Source organism: Dendrobium catenatum, unplaced genomic scaffold, assembly GCF_001605985.2.
Source record: "Dendrobium catenatum unplaced genomic scaffold, ASM160598v2 fragScaff_scaffold_1510, whole genome shotgun sequence".
Classification (NCBI taxonomy): domain Eukaryota; kingdom Viridiplantae; phylum Streptophyta; class Magnoliopsida; order Asparagales; family Orchidaceae; genus Dendrobium; species Dendrobium catenatum.
In genome coordinates this window covers 96,925-109,179 of record NW_021319972.1, presented here as the reverse complement: position 1 = coordinate 109,179, position 12,255 = coordinate 96,925, and the positions used below count along the sequence as shown (strand labels likewise).

The following is a 12,255-nucleotide window of genomic DNA, read 5'->3' as shown; positions in this document are numbered from 1 at the left end:
TAAGAATTCCTCTAAAGCATATGAGGTTGTGAATGTAAATTTCAATCATATTTTACCATAAACGCTTTCATTCTTCTAAAAAAATGTGCCTTGAGAAAAAATAAATATGAAAAAAAATAAATAAATAAAAGACCAACCATTAGGTCAACTTCAAATTGGCAATCAAACTCAGAAAAGAAGCACAACAATTTTTTTTGGACATTTAGGCTATTTAAAGCAAATTCACACACACAATGCATACACATAAACTCGAACACTAGACCTCTTAGTTGGAAGCCTTAGCTCTCAATCAATAGGCCAAGGAGAGCTGTATCACGACAAAATTTAGCTATCCCAATGTTTTCCCGAGCTGTCAGAGTCCAAAAGGATAACTGCGATTAGTCATGCTGAACCACTTTAAAAAATTATCATTCCACTATAAATAGTAAAGTTTTAGAAAAAAGAGAAATTATTATGTTTAACTGTTCGATTTTATCTATATGAACAATAAAATCATAGTTAATATTCATTATCGTACTTTTAATGTTCACTGCCACACTTTTAATGCATTTTTACTATTTACAACAACAAAAATGCACAGACAAAATCTTAAGATCTAAAATCTTACTCTCAAAAATATTTTTGTTAATATTCTTTAAATGCCCCCATCTAATCCTAGAAAATCGTTTTACTTTATTTTTTATTTTATGCCCCTTTATCTTATAGTCTAAAACTAATAATCGATGTTGGGTACATAAATTTTCACTCGGAATAACTTTACAATTTTTGCAATCTAAACGATTTAGATAAAATCAAATGGTTCTTTATGTCCAATCTCCGCACGTAATAATCTCTTTACACAACATCATCCAAATGAGAAGAGGAAGAAGATAATGGAGAACTAAACAATAATACAATATAATATAATTTAAGATAAAAAAAAGATCATCTTATGACTAAGATTTTTTTTTTATAGCAGTAAAAAGAAATTCATAAAAATAACGAAAAAACAGTGATAAAAAATTGTCTCAAATAAAATCTTATTCTAAAGGATTTTGAAAATATTTCGAATTCACCCTCTAGTTCAATTTTGATCTATTTAGAAATTGTTAGATTTGATTAATTTATATGTATTTAAAATTGTCTATCATTGTCGCATGTAGCTTGTTATTGCCAGACATCATCATTGTGATGCCCTAGATATCAATAGTGAAAGGATTCATCTATCTCTCTTATCTCTTTTCTTTTCTTTTTTCTATCAGTCTTTTCATCTTGTTTCTCGTTCGTATCAATATAGTCATCCAGAGACCGGACGATCCTGGGAGGAAAATCCAAGTCAGAGAGGAACAGTAAGGGAACGAGGTCTCACAATCATTTTCTCCGCTGCCGGTGTAATGACCCAAACTTCAAAGAATGTAGATATTATCTGCTTTAGCATAATGACATCACGGTTTTATCCAACTAGTGTAAATTTTTCAGGAGGTCACTCATTCCGAGAATACTCTTATACAAGCACATTTAACTTTGAAGTTTCTAATAAAATTCTAACTATTACACTAACAGGCGCCTTTATATTCAAAAGTTTAACTTTATTTTTCTCAAAAGCTGCGTAATCTCTCTCACTTAGATAATTGACATCCTAATTAATTTCCTTAGCCTAGAATTATCCATCACTCAAATAGGATATTTCACATCTTTAGTTTGATTTACTACTCTGATATCATATGTAAAAGTCCAAATTCTTAACAATCGAGGTATTGTTCATTTTGGGCCTTACATTTTTATCCCATTGATGTAGCTTTCTATAAAATCACCCATCTAAAAAATGCTATTATATTAGCATGTTTAACCTTAGGGACTATTTGTTTTTGAATTAAAATGGATGTAAAATATTTCAAATGCAAGGGTTTTGAGAATATTTGTGTTTGATTTGAAACAAATGCAATTTAAAGTTTAGTGCATTTGGAACTTACAATCTAGTTCATTTTTTTGTGTATTTGAAATTTCGCATGAGCACACTATAAATTCATTCTCATTCCCATCGCCCATCGCCAGCCGCCATAGCCATTGTTAGCCACTGCCCGCCTTCGAACACCCTGTTGGCCACCACCGCAATTGACGCCCGCCACCATCGCGGGCTACTAACTGCCGTTGTCGGCCACCGCCAGCCACCACCAATTGTCACTACCAACCGTCGCCACCAAACACCTTAAACTGCCACCATTGCCAGCCAATCACTGTCACCATCGATCACCAACTACCATTGCATTCACTGCCATCGACCACCATTATATGCCGCCGTCACCCATCACCGATACCACCATCAATGACCATGAATCATCACTTTCTTTGAACTTTACATTCATTTTATTTCAAATCAAATAAAAAATAATCTAATTTATTCATTTTATACTCATTCAAATAACTCAATATTTTCTGTACATTTTAATTTTAAATTGCATTCTTTTTTGTTTTTTCAGTCAATCAAATAACTTAATGTTTAATAAAATTACAACTGTTAATTAAAAGACAACTGTATATTTAGGAGTTTATATTATTTTTTCAAGGGTTTCACAGTCGGCCACTTGCTGCTGGCCACCGGCCGCAGCTCGCCACTTCCGCTGTTGGCCACCATCCGCCGCCGCCACCTCCACCTCCACCGCCTCCATTGGCTGGCGCCGCCTGTGGCCTCCGACTTCACTCTGCAGTACATCAAACTGCTCCCTGAATATATTTTATTTAATTTTTCCACCATTCGTGGGAAAAAAAAAATAAAACAGTATTTCCTCCTCGATCTCCCTCAAGTCAACATGCAAATCGTTTCCCGGTCGCTTACGATATTGACGCCGCTTGCCCACCTACCACCCCCTCTCTCGGCAATCCTTCGCCCTTTAAACCCCAGCTCCATTCTCCCCAAAGTCTCCTATCCTTCCCGCTCTCTCTCTTCTATGGCTAACGATGCGGAGGATTTCGTCAAGGGAACTATATTCCCCAATGGCGTTGCTGTCATCACGCTCGATCGCCCTAAAGCCCTCAATGCAATGAATTTAGGTTTTGTTGGTTCTTTCTTTTTTACTTTCACCTGTTGTTTTTATTTCCGTTATTTGTTCAGTATTCGTTCCAGCAAATCAGTAAAAACAGTCATAGCATTTACGTATTTTAGTTTTTTTTCGAGATCTGTGGCTGGTTTACCGAATTATTCGTCTAATGCATACAAATTAATTTGTGTTTGGACGGATGCTTAAGTAAATCGGTATGCTTGAACTTGTTTCTGTCATGAAAAGGCGGAGGGTGAGATCTTGGTTTGGGGGATCCGATTGGAGATGTTGTGTTCCTGATTGAGATTTGTGAAGCTGTTAGTCCGCTTGTAGTTCAGGTGTTATTTCTCTTCGAATAATGTTATTCTCCTCAAATAAATCTAGAAAAAAAAAAATTGCATTAGGAGCTCCAGAGTGATATTTGATCAGAAATATAATACCAAGCAATTTTGTCCATGGACAAAAAAATGAGTTTGAGTTCCATTTTGCAATACAAAGCAATTTTCTTTTAGTTAGCATACAAATATTTTGTATTTCTTAGCTAAGGATCAAAGATTCCCAAATCTGGTTCAAACATACTATGTCCAAGTAAAACATCTTATATCTAAATAAAAATTTTCATATCTGATAGAACATAATGTCTTTGTTAATAGACTTATCTTTGAATAAAGTGTGTTATATTAGGGGGGAAAACTTTTTATCTTATAAATCTTTTATTTATGTAAAAACATATACCTAGTAAATCTCATATTTCATAAAAAAAAATTTCCAAGTAAAATATCTTATATTTGAATAAAACACCTTCTATATGCATCAAAATGTTATATATGCTAAAAATGTCTAGAAGAGATTAAAATTTTTACAGTTAACAAATTTGATATGGTCTTATTTTTGGTGTGGATCTATTTGGGGATTGTAGCATTGTTCTTTCTGTTTAACTGGACATATGTGCTTGTCATTCATGGAAATAAGATGGTTTTTGATGGATCTTTGTTCAATTGCAGGAATGGACCTTAAATACAAAGATTTTCTTGATCAGTGGGAAACCAATCAGGATGTTAAATGCGTTCTGGTGGAGAGCAGCTCACCACGTGCCTTTTCAGCTGGTAATCATTGATGATTTACTTCCACCTTCCACTGTATTGTCTATTTTGTTTTTATTTTTTTATTTATAATTCATGTAAAAATTGAAAGTACAGATTTTAGAAACAGCCTGAGATAACTTATAATGTTAGTAGTAGAATTTGAAGGGAAATTCTTGTTGAACACTATTCCTTTTATTAAGTATCAAACATTATATTGTGTTGGTAGCTTTTAGTGACTGCTACATAACTTGATTGGTTTTTTAATTTGTTTTTCACTAGAATTGATTACACAGTATTTTTTTTATGAGATAACAAGAGAAGCTATGTAAATGCAGGTGGTGATGTGAAGCAGATTGTAATGAAATGCGATTTATCAGAAATAATTAAGGTTGAATTTCTACTGGCTAAATTTAGAAAAAATTATATCCTATTGTTGGCATAATTTAAAAAAAAAAAGTCATATCAAGTCCTTCTCCAACCGAATTCCAAACGCATGAATGGCGTCGCTCGCAAGCTCCAAACGAGCGGCAAAACTTTCGGTATTTTGTTGTGGGTGAACTGTGCGACAACAATATTGGCGTTGCACTGTTCACCTGCGTTATTTTTATATCTCTACCGGATTTGCCAAAGAAACACGCGAAAGAGGAGAAAGACGGTTACCTTCTGCGAAGGGCGCAAAATGGAGTTCGATTGGAGATGAATCACGCCATTTTTTAGTGTCACTGTATTTTGGAGTGAAAAATGGGATTTTCGGTTGGAGATGCCCTAAGCCTTATGTAACTGTAGCAACATAATTCAGACATTTCATTTTGCATTTTCACTAGTGTTTTTCCTTGAGTTTAAGGAAATTCATTTCTTTTTTACTAGTAACTTTTACTCAGTGTAGTTGCAATTACTTTGTGTTTAATCCCTTGCAGGTTTTCACTGCGGAATATTCATTGATTTGTAAGATTCACCAATATAGAAAGCCATATATTTGCTTGATGGATGGCATGACTATGGGGTTTGGAATTGGCCTCTCTGGCCATGGCCGCTATCGAATTGTCACTGAGGCATGCTCCTAGTCATGGTTTGCATTTTGTAGCTGTATATGCCTTAGTACAATTGAGTTTGAATTTCCTCATCTTTGATTACATGCGTTAGTGATACATATATTTTTAATTTAATTTAATAGAGGACGGTTTTGGCCATGCCAGAAAATGGAATTGGCTTGTTCCCAGATGTTGGCTTTTCGTACATAGCTGCTAAGAGCCCAGGACGTGGTGCTGTAGGTATGCCCTTCAGATTTTAAAGAGTATTTTTCCTTACTGTTATATTTCTAAAAGCGTATATTTATCAGATTGTGAAGAGCTAAAGTGCATTGTCGTCAATGAGATTCCTTTACTATTGTGTTTTAGAAAATTGATTCTAGTTTCTAAGAGAAGCACATGTAAAACCTTTGATTATTGGAATTCCTTTTATTTTTTATGTTATTTTTTTGCAGCTGCTTCATGGAACATGTTTTTTATAAGATACTTTGAAATGGTATTTTATCATTGTTCAACTTAGGATCCTGATGAAGTTATTTTTTTTTCTTTCGAAAGCACAAATATGCTTCTTTTATATCAGACTATTCTCCTTTGAAATATAAAAATATGGATAAAGAAAAAAGAAACTGCATTAAATAGGAAAGAATAGGGAAGAAGCATTTAGACAGCTTTTTCAAATGATCGGGTAAGGTGGCTGCTGCTGATAATGTAATTGTTGTATGCTCTTCAAGCTTTACACTTGTTGCATGCCGGAACAGTTATGTAAGCAGAGGGATAGAAAATTTAACGTCATATTTTTGTACAAAGATCCAACACACACACATATAAGAGTGGGAGCGGTGAAAAAATCATAAGATTCATCATATTTTTTACATGAAAAATCCACAAAAGAAAAAAAAAATCACATGGCCCCAATAAAAATGATCCCACTAATGCTTGTTGTTGATTACAAATGATGCTCTTTCTTGAGGGAAGACGTTGACACAATGTAGCAAATATATATCGTATGGAGCACATTACATGAGTAAAGTTGGAGCAATCTAATGGCATGAAAGTTATTTTTAAGAGATCGTTGACATATTTGTTTGGTCGGCGGAACCGTAATCGGGCGATGGTGGCCAGAGGGATGTAGTTGCGCATTTGAGATTAGAGGGGTTGTAGTCGGGCAATAATAGTTGCTAGGATTGTAGTTGGGCAACGGTGGTCGGAGGGACCTTAGTCGGGCGACCGAGATTGGAGGGATCATAGTTAGGCGACCAAGTTTGAAGGGGTTGTAGTCAGGCGACGGTGGTCGGAGGGACTATGTCTGGTGACAAAAGTCGATTGGACTGCAGTTGGGCGATGTTGGTCGGAGGGACTGTAATTGGATGACTGAAGGATAGTAGTCGGAGGGCAATACAATTTACTTTAAGAGAAACAACACTAGAACCACACACAGATATGATAGAGACAAAAAAACAATGCAGTGATGAGAAATCCACAGTTTATATTGTTTGATCAAGAATAATCTACATCCATGGGGCTATACGACACACATGAAAATTATGTAGGTGTTCAAACTAAGAAAGATACAAAATAGATAAAATCCTATATTTGAAAACTAACAAGGACATGTGTGGAGGATCATACCAACTTTAGAGGAATCTTTCTCAAAGGAAAAGACACAAAAATAAACAAGAATTCCTCCTCAAATCTTAAGCACAATAAGATTAAATTGTTCCTCTTTCCCTCTATACATTGATGAGAAGAAACCAACCAACCTGTTGTGCAACTCCTTTCTTAACTTGCGATCCTGAAAGCTCCCAAAGAACTTTGTGCTTCTCATGTCCATTGCCACTTATTTAGTTATTTGACCATGTGAAATTAAGTTAATGATAGGGCTTAGGAGAGTTTATTTACTTAAATTCCTTTTTATTTGATATAATTTCCTACATGCTGTTGGCTAGATGGAGGTCAAACTTGTTGCTACCTTTGCTTTGATCTATATTCAGTAGTGAATATCACAGTGACGTGAAGGAAAATTTTATAAACAAGCAATAAAAATTGTTATGCCACATGGATTAGACCCTTGGCCAATAGAGACGTAACTGTTGGAGAATTGCTGCATCACAGTAATAGAAACAATTTTAGGAGGAAAATATGGGTAATTGCATGTTACAGTTGAAAGGTATGAAGCCTTGATTAGCAGTCCAGCTAGCTGTAATTTGCAGACAACAAAATAGGAATGAGGCAGCTCATAGATGTAATGGAGCACAAGGATTCATGGGGCTTTGGAAATATTTTTTCTAAATTATAATTATTACTCTTTCTAAAGATGATAGACAACTTATTATATAAATACTCTTTGAATGCATGACAATGCAAGCAAGCATTTGTCATTCTTCTATTTTCTACAGTAACAAATAACCAAGGTAATTGTGTCAAAAATGATAATATGAATATTTGTTAAAATTATGAAGAATAGAATGAAAATTATCATATCACAAAGAATGCATAGACTTTCATTAGAGAATGTTGTATTAAATAAACTTAGATGATTTGGATATGTACATATGAGTTTAGAAGATTCAACAATAAGGTAAACGAAGAATAATAGGAAAGAAAAAAGGGAAAACCATAAGTAGAATTGTTGAAGAAGATTTACTTAAACCATAGTTAACAAATAACTCTTGCAGAACTGGTGTGAAACAATACATGCGAAAATGACTTGCTTAAGGAAGTTTGCACTTGTAAATTTTAGAGAGCAATGTTAAACAAAATCCTCTATTGATGTAAACGATAAGATAATATTAAGGTGATAAAATAGCTTAGGTCTAAACACATGCGAGAGGTTGAGATCATTAAATAGTCAACTAAGTCTTACTTTGCATACATGAGTGGTTTCAACGAGAAATTCTAATGCTAAAAATAAGATTAGTATTATGAAGGGTCTCTCTCACAACTCATTCAAATACTAGGTTTAGCGGAGGCAATAAAACATGCGCTTTGTGAATTAAATTATAACCACTAGTAGAGTAAACTCAGAAGATAGAGAGTGAGTGAAGAGTTTACCCAAAAAAAAAGGAGTTATGAAGCTATGACGATGACTGGAATGAAGGGTCAGCAACATTCAAACTTCTGGAACCACTCAGCAGCAATGGGAGTCTCTTCGGGCAGCTGGACGACACTAGATCTCCTCAGGACAGCAGCTAGGACTGGTTCTGGATGGCTGGACAGCACCCTAGTTTGCTGTGGTCAACAGGATAGCAACCTATTGAGCTCAAGGAAACTTCTAGACAGGAAGAAGGGCTGTCCCTGAGATCTGGACAGCAATTGTCGCTCCCAGGATGGCTGGACGTCGGTGGGCTGCTGCAGGAATTTCCAAACAGCAAATTGAGATGTTGGGAAGCAGTTTTCTTGGAGCTTTGGAAGGGATTTGGGAAGGAAAAATCTGCCAACAGCTGTGGGGAATTTCGCCAGCAAGGAGGGGAAGTGTTTGAATTAATTCCTTACTTATGAGTAGTGGATTTGGAAGGAATTAGAGGGGTGGGGAAGATTAATAAAAAATTGACATTTAATTTCAGTTTTGATTAAATTGGGAGGGAAAAGACTTGAATTTTGAATTTCAAGTCATAGGCATTAATGCCTTGAATGGGGGAATTAATGGAGGGGAGCCAAGAGGGGAGAAGGCCGACGGTTTTGGAAGGGAGAGGGGAGTTTCAAAACCAATTCTAAAATAAATTTCATAATTTAAAATTTTAGGAGAGAAAAATTATTTGAAATTAATTTCAATTTCAAATAGGGTGGGGCATTAAATGAGCAATCAATAGGGAGATTCCCTAAAGGTGGTCGGCGGCATGTTGAGAGGGGGAGATTACTGGGAAGAGGGGGTAGAGGGTTTCCAATATGGAGCGATGATGTGGAAATAGAAATTAAAGACTCCAATTTAAATTAATTTGAAATTGGAATTTATCATGGAAACTTTCCTAAATTGGAATTCCAAATTAGAAAATAATTTGAAATTTGAAATTTGAAACTTGCGGAGAGATGGGTTGGACGGGGTGTGGGAAGGTCGCCGGCAAGGTGGCCGGCCGGTGCCGTGGGAGTGGCCGGCGGCTGGCTTCCAAGGAGGTGGCAGCAAAGGCTAGGCTCGGTTTCAACCCAAGGATTTTGAATGGATTTTCTTATGGTGGAGGGGAAGTGGTTGGAGGAAAACACAAATGAGAAGATAGACTAACTTAACCACGAGCCGCAGACTCTTCCAACGACTGGTGGGCCTTGCGATTTGCTCCCCTTGAGCTCTCTCCCTTCTCAAGCTCTCATGCAAGAAGAAGTAGAAAAAAACATAATTTTTCATTCAAATATTCATTCCTCCATCTCTCATGAAGAGGATAAGGCCTTAAATAGCCAAAGGAATAAAGAAAATACAAAGACCAAATTGCTCCTAAGGCTAACACATGACGAGGCCCTTAAGCAAGGGCATACATGGAAAGAAATACAATATACTCATAAAACATAAAACAAAATACATCAGATATAATAAAAATCAAAAGTAGATCATGGCCTGTAGATCATGCAGGTCTCCTCGCGCTAGAACTCATGTAAATGTCCTCATCAAGAACTCCTTAGAAAAGAACAGCGAAGATAGATCCATATGACTGAGCTCCAAAGGGTTGGATAAGGCTGATGATGATGATACTGTTGATATGAACTCCTAAAGATGATTTCTTTAGGTGGAAATAGTTTACTTGGGATTTCCTGATAATGGTGATACTATTTACAGTCGCTGGTGATCTACTTGTAGCTTCTTACATATTGTAAGTTTATCCACAACAGAAACCTCCTGCCCCAAATGGTTGGCATAGCTGGAATGATGATGATGTTGATGATAAACCTCTTGGCAAGAAATTGACACCCCGACCCGAAATTGACACCCCTACCTCTTGCATGTTTGATAGGTTGATGTTTCTATTTGATTATATTCTTTTGAGAATGTGTCAACAACTTCTGTGATTCATGTAGCTGAAAAATCTGTTTTGTAGGTTCCTATCTTGGAATGACAGGAGCAAGAATTTCTTCTGCTGCTGATGCCCTATATATAGGCCTTGGAACGCACTTTGTCCCTTCTGAGAAGTTGGCTTCCTTCAAGCAGGCATTATTTGAACTAAATTTGTATGTCAATGCTTTTCCTTAGTCTTAACTCGGAATGAAAAATGGTTCTTCTTGGCATCATTCTGATGTAGAACTATATGCGTAATTGGAAATTTGCACGATTATTTATGAAAAATGGTTCTTCTTGGCATCATTCCTCCATTGCTTTTGAACTTAATATCGGTCAATTCTTAATAATCTCCAATTTATTTATTTTTGTTACGTTTGATTTTTTATATACTTATGAGGAAAAAAATTATCCATGATTGTTTCATTTTGTTCTTGACATTTTTTATTCTCTGAATGCAGGTCTGATGACCCTCACAAGGATGTACAATCACTGCTGGTAGAATACAAGGAGGAGCCGAAGGAAGAGTCTCAGTTGAAAGTGCTTTTTCCATACATTGCCTCAACTTTTGGCCGAGATAAATCAGTTTCACAAACAGTTGATGAGTTGAAGAAGCTTCAATCAAGTAGTGATGCAGCAGGTATTCTATGCTTTTTAATGATTCACTGCTCATCAAGTTATGTAGTAACATGATTCATCTAGGAGAAAAGCCAGGGCCAGGGTGGTCATGTTTCTCATTGAAAAAAATGATAGCAGACTTATTAGTTGTAGTCCTGCAAATCATTTTAGGTAGAGATAGACCTAAAAAGACATGGTTAGAAAATATTAGAAATGATCTTTTTTTTATTAGATTTAAATGAGAATTTGACTTTTAACATGACACAATGGCGAAAAAGGATTCATGTAACTGACCCTATATAGTGTGACAAAGGCTGGTTGTTGTTGTGGTTTATTTTCAACTCGTAATGAAACAATTTTTTTTTTACAGTGGCAGAATGGGCAAGAGAAATGTTCCATGTTAGATAAAGTAAATGGCACCTGAACGCATGCATTGGTGGATAAGTGGCTTTACCCTTAGAGATAGGATATGAAATGAGCATATACGTGAAAAGGTTGGAGTAGTTCCAGTGAAGATAAGATTAGAGAGAATCGACTTAGATGGTTTGGTCACATTAAATGGAGGCCTTCCAATGACCCGGTTAGGAAAGTTGAAATATTAGATTTGACTTATGTTAAGAAAGTTAGAGGTAGATCTAAAAAGATTTGGTTACAAAATATTAGAAATGATCTTTCTTTATTAGATTTAAATGAGAATTTGACTTTTAACAGGACAATGACGAAAAAAGGTTCATGTAGCGACCCCATGTAGTGGGACAAAAGCTTGATGTTGTTGTTGTTGTTGCAGTGGCAGAATGGGCGAGAGATGCCCTGCTAGGTCTTGAAAGAGGTGCTCCTTTTTCTCTTTTCCTTACTCAAGAGGCATTTTTCCAAAGTTGCATCAGAATCTGAAAATGATCAACACCCTTTGTCCACAGTAAGTTGTCATGATAGAATTTTTTTTTTTGGTGATATTTTGCATTTCCTGAATGATTGTTTACTTCCAGTTAAATGGTGTGATGAAAACTGAGTATCGAATAGCACTGAGATCATCAATCCGGAATGATTTTGCTGAAGGTGTTCGTGCAGTCTTGGTGGACAAAGATCAGGTGAGCCTATTTCAGGAACTCAATTCAAGGAGCTTGTTTTTGTTCAATCAATCTCTTGGCATCTTTTTTAATATGATTGATCTTTCTCTTAAGTAAATTTTCTTAATTTTATTAGCATCCAATCAGAACCTAAACTTTGTCAAAATTCTGTGTGCCTTCTCAAACAAACTTTTAATTCTTTTTATTGTTGCGTGTGGCAGAAACCTAAGTGGAATCCTTCAAGGTTGGAAGATGTTGACGTGAACGAAGTGGAATCCTTGTTTGATGCATTGGCCCCTGAGGATGAGTTGCAGGTATAGTAAATGATGAAATACTTGAAAATGACTACATAAAGATTTGACTATAAAGGAAGGATTTGGTATTATTACATTGTGTTTTGCTAAATAGTCATTTGCTGAATAAATGATGCTGCTTATAAAGAATATGTTATTTTCTGGTGCA

General features: G+C 35.7%; 1 pseudogene; it reads left to right on the top strand.

Moving 5' to 3' along the window:
* The first annotated feature begins 2,534 nt into the window (after window positions 1-2,534).
* On the top strand, window positions 2,535-12,255 carry LOC110115046 (annotated as a pseudogene).